The following is a 5,000-nucleotide window of genomic DNA, read 5'->3' as shown; positions in this document are numbered from 1 at the left end:
GCAGTCTTTAGGTATGAAAACGACCCTCAGCCAGGCGTGGTCCGGGAATTGTATCCGTGGACCGCAATGTGCGTTCGAAATGTCGATGTTCATGTGTCCTGCAGTTCACAAGTTGACGCGCAATTAGCTGCGTTCTTCATCGACCCACGAGCCAAGTGATCCACCGTTCAGGGTAATCGTTAAATTTCGAACGAGATAGTCTCCTCTCGGAGACGTCTCTCTCTCTTTCGCTCTGTATGTGTCTCGAAAATCAGACTGGCCGCGCGTCCGAGCACGCGCGGACCGCCGCCCCGTTTAACGGGGGCTACGCGGCACAATGATGGGATACCCACACTCAGTGGTGGGATCGTGTCGACGAGCGAACGGGAGCGTCTCTCGCTCCGTGCGAAGCGAGAGCCGGGGCGGAAGTCTTTGAAAAACCATCGGGCGACGAGAAAACGAGTCTTCTGTCGGCCCTCTCTCTATATATATAGACAGATAGATATAGGTTACCACCGGATCGCGCGCCTTGGGCGCCTCGCTCGTCCGTTCGCACGATAAACGCTCGAGACACGACGCCATCGCTCGTCCTCACAGACCCAGACGCAACGTACGGTGGTGCTGGACGCACCTGTACGTTGTGGCGTGATCGACGATGGCGACCGTTGTCGGCTACCACGCGGCGTTTCGACTCTCCCTCGACACCGCGACGGGTGTCGTCGTATCCGTGAGATAGATTTCGTCGCGATCGCCGCGAGCGCACGCCACGCGTTTCACCGCCTCTCTCTCTCTCTCGAGTGAGAGAGAGAGAGAGCGCGAACGCGGCGGCGACGACACTCGAGCGACACGCCGACGGAGAGAAGCGCGCTCGAACACGCTCTCTCGCTTGCGCAAATATGTACCGTCAATTCCATAATTTCTCTCTCTGTTACGTACAGTCTCCGACCGCTGCGAGAGAGCTCGGCGTCACGTAGGACGCTCCGCAAAACACGCAGATCAGGACCTCCGTAAAACGTTAATGATCCTTCCGCAGGTTCACCTACGGAAACCTTGTTACGACTTTTACTTCCTCTAAATGATCAAGTTTGGTCATCTTCCCGGCAACATCGGCAATGCCGACGCATTGCCGCGCACCAGTCCGAAGACCTCACTAAATCATTCAATCGGTAGTAGCGACGGGCGGTGTGTACAAAGGGCAGGGACGTAATCAACGCGAGCTTATGACTCGCGCTTACTGGGAATTCCTCGTTCATGGGGAACAATTGCAAGCCCCAATCCCTAGCACGAAGGAGGTTCAGCGGGTTACCCGGGCCTTTCGGCCAGGGAACACACGCTGATTCCTTCAGTGTAGCGCGCGTGCGGCCCAGAACATCTAAGGGCATCACAGACCTGTTATTGCTCAATCTCGTGCGGCTAGAAGCCGCCTGTCCCTCTAAGAAGATTTGTTTGTACGTTGGTAGTAAAAACCCACCGGCCGAAGCCGGGGGCCTTCGCGATACCATAAGGTACGCCTATTTAGCAGGCTAGAGTCTCGTTCGTTATCGGAATTAACCAGACAAATCGCTCCACCAACTAAGAACGGCCATGCACCACCACCCACCGAATCAAGAAAGAGCTATCAATCTGTCAATCCTTCCGGTGTCTGGGCCTGGTGAGGTTTCCCGTGTTGAGTCAAATTAAGCCGCAGGCTCCACTCCTGGTGGTGCCCTTCCGTCAATTCCTTTAAGTTTCAGCTTTGCAACCATACTTCCCCCGGAACCCAAAAGCTTTGGTTTCCCGGAAGCTGCCCGCCGAGTCATCGGAGGAACTTCGGCGGATCGCTAGCTGGCATCGTTTATGGTTAGAACTAGGGCGGTATCTGATCGCCTTCGAACCTCTAACTTTCGTTCTTGATTAATGAAAACATTTTTGGCAAATGCTTTCGCTTCTGTCCGTCTTGCGACGATCCAAGAATTTCACCTCTAACGTCGCAATACGAATGCCCCCATCTGTCCCTATTAATCATTACCTCGGGGTTCCGAAAACCAACAAAATAGAACCGAGGTCCTATTCCATTACCTCACGCATAGTTCGGCGGAGGTGCCTCGGTTAAGATCGGCTAATGTGTGTTCGCCGTCTTTACCTCCGAACTCGAATCGCTAAGTCCCGTCGCGGGTGTTGCTCGCCGGGCTTACCTCCGGTTAGAATCGGCCACAACCGTACCGCGGCGGTTGCCGTGTGCGCCGTTCCTCGGCTCGTAACGCAATCTAAGCATACGACTATTGGGCAATCCGTGCGGTGCTGCCAGCTGTTACCTTCTAAGATTTAAGTCCGTCGGTGGCTGGGATACCTTCGTATTCGAAATACCATCCCGTCCGCGGCGTGGGGCTTGCGCGCCTGTCTTCCTATTGTAGGCTCAGAGTCCCTCGCGGTGTTGTTCCCGCGTTACCGTCAACCTCGAATACGGCCGCAGACCTACCACTCGAATCAGATAAGGCTTAAGTCCGTCGCGGCGTGTGCTTGACCGTGCTTATCCCGTTTCGAGTCAAATAACGCGCAACGCCCGCTCACGTGGTGTGCTTCCGTCAAGTCCTCTGTACTCGATTAGCTGCTAATTCCCGTACCAAGAGTGGTATCTTCGCCGTAAGCTGTACCTCCATCGATTCGGCTAATTCGGCGTCCGCGCTGGTTGCTTGGTCGTAATACTAACTGGCGATCAATCGGCTAGTCCCGCGCGTGCGGTTCTTCGCCGCGTTACTCGAAACCGAAATTTGGCAAGTCTCGTGCGCGGTCGTGCGACTCGCCGTCGTTACCTCCGAACTCGAAATACGGTCAAGTCCCGTCGCGGCGTGTTCCGCTGATCGTAATCATTCTCGGTCTCCGAAATACGGCGATAGTAACCGTCGACGGCTGATGCTGATCGCCGATCATGCTGGATCCCGATAATTTCGTAGACGTAAGTACCCGCCGGCGTTGCTTCGCCAGTTACACTCACGAAAGACATCCGCTATCGCACTGTGCGGCGTGTTCTCGCCGACTAACCTCACGGTTGGACGTAACATCCGCGCAACACCGTGCGGCGGTTGCTTCGACACGAGTCATGCTTGTGACGAAAACGGCAATCCCATCGACGATTGCGTGGTCCCGCTTTCGCCTCATTATCCTCGAACAAATACGGACTCAATCCCGTACGGGCCGTGCGGTCGGCCGTACGTTCCTCCTACCGAATTTCGCGTAAGTGCCCTGCGGGTGTGCTTTCGCCGTCCTCTACCTCCGATCGAACCACGTGCCAGTCCCGTCGCGGCGTGTCATGTCGCAGTCTTACCTCCGAAGTTTCGATACGGAAGTCCCTCGCGGACGTGTTCTTCGCGTGCAGACCTCGTCGTCATCCTATATCGCCAACCGTGCGCGGTCGCACGCCGCTCGTGCGTCTTACTCGAATATCGGCTAAGAGACCCGTGCGGACTTGCTTTGACTTCGCCCGTCAGTACACTCCATCAATACGCCAACCGTGCGCGGCGCGGTCCGCTTCCGCCGACAGTCATCGGTATCTCGAAAACGCTAGACCCTGCGGGACTGTGTTGCTTCGCCGTCGTTACCTTCTAACTCGAAATACGGCTAAGTCCCGTCGCGGCGTGTTGCTTCGCCGTCGTTACCTCCGTATTCGAAATACGGCAAAGTCCCGTCGCGGCGTGTTGCTTCGCCGTCGTTACCTCCGTATTCGAAATACGGCTGTCCCGTCGCGGCGTGTTGCTTCGCCGTCGTTACCTTCTAACTCGAAATACGGCTAAGTCCCGTCGCGGCGTGTTGCTTCGCCGACGTTACCTCCGAACTCGAAATTCGGCTAAGTCCCGTCGCGGCGTGTTGCTTCGCCGTCGTTACCTCCGAACTCGAAATACGGCTAAGTCCCGTCGCGGCGTGTTGCTTCGCCGTCGTTACCTCCGAACTCGAAATACGGCTAAGTCCCGTCGCGGCGTGTTGCTTCGCCGTAAGGTCCTCTGGTCCCGATATTCGGCTAAGTCCCATCGCGGTGTGTTGCTTCGCCGACGTTACCTCCGAACTCGAAATTCGGCTAAGTCCCGTCGCGGCGTGTTGCTTCGCCGTAAGGTCCTCTGGTCCCGATATTCGGCTAAGTCCCGTCGCGGCGTGTTGCTTCGCCGTCGTTACCTTCTAACTCGAAATACGGCTAAGTCCCGTCGCGGCGTGTTGCTTCGCCGTCGTTACCTTCTAACTCGAAATACGGCTAAGTCCCGTAGCGGCGTGTTGCTTCGCCGTCGTTACCTCCGTATTCGAAATACGGCTAAGTCCCGTCGCGGCGTGTTGCTTCGCCGTCGTTACCTTCTAACTCGAAATACGGCTAAGTCCCGTCGCGGCGTGTTGCTTCGCCGTAAGGTCCTCTGGTCCCGATATTCGGCTAAGTCCCATCGCGGCGTGTTGCTTCGCCGTCGTTACCTTCTAACTCGAATTTCGGCTAAGTCCCGTCGCGGCGTGTTGCTTCGCCGTCATTACCTCCGTATTCGAAATACGGCCACGTCCCGTCGCGGCGTGTTGCTTCGCCGTCGTTACCTCCGAACTCGAAATACGGCTAAGTCCCGTCGCGGCGTGTTGCTTCGCCGTCGTTACCTCCGAACTCGAAATACGGCTAAGTCCCGTCGCGGCGTGTTGCTTCGCCGTCTTTACCTCCGGTTTCGAAATACGGCTAAGACCCGTCGCGGCGTGTTGCTTCGCCGTAAGGTCCTCTGGTCCCGATATTCGGCTAAGTCCCGTCGCGGCGTGTTGCTTCGCCGTCGTTACCTCCGAACTCGCAATACGGCTGTCCCGTCGCGGCGTGTTGCTTCGCCGTAAGGTCCTCTGGTCCCGATATTCGGCTAAGTCCCGTCGCGGCGTGTTGCTTCGCCGTCGTTACCTTCTAACTCGAATTTCGGCTAAGTCCCGTCGCGGCGTGTTGCTTCGCCGTCGTTACCTCCGTATTCGAAATACGGCTAAGTCCCGTCGCGGCGTGTTGCTTCGCCGTAAGGTCCTCTGGTCCCGATATTCGGCTA

At 56.7% G+C, this 5,000-nt stretch overlaps 1 non-coding gene and 1 pseudogene across 1 annotated transcript; both read right to left on the bottom strand.

Moving 5' to 3' along the window:
- Nucleotides 1-20: 20 nt before the first annotated feature.
- On the bottom strand, nucleotides 21-175 carry LOC147906433 (5.8S ribosomal RNA). The gene has a single exon (XR_015548407.1). It is a non-coding gene; the product is annotated as a 5.8S ribosomal RNA (ribosomal RNA).
- An 828-nt stretch (nucleotides 176-1,003) lies between these two features.
- LOC147906432 (small subunit ribosomal RNA) lies at nucleotides 1,004-1,732 on the bottom strand (annotated as a pseudogene; the record flags this gene model as incomplete).
- Nucleotides 1,733-5,000: the final 3,268 nt, after the last annotated feature.

The sequence above is a fragment of the Acromyrmex echinatior genome, unplaced genomic scaffold (genome assembly GCF_024713525.1).
Source record: "Acromyrmex echinatior isolate Ae372 unplaced genomic scaffold, ASM2471352v2 Scaffold34, whole genome shotgun sequence".
NCBI lineage: Eukaryota > Metazoa > Arthropoda > Insecta > Hymenoptera > Formicidae > Acromyrmex > Acromyrmex echinatior.
The sequence above is the reverse complement of the archived record's forward strand: the minus strand, read 5'-3'. Positions and strand labels throughout refer to the sequence as shown.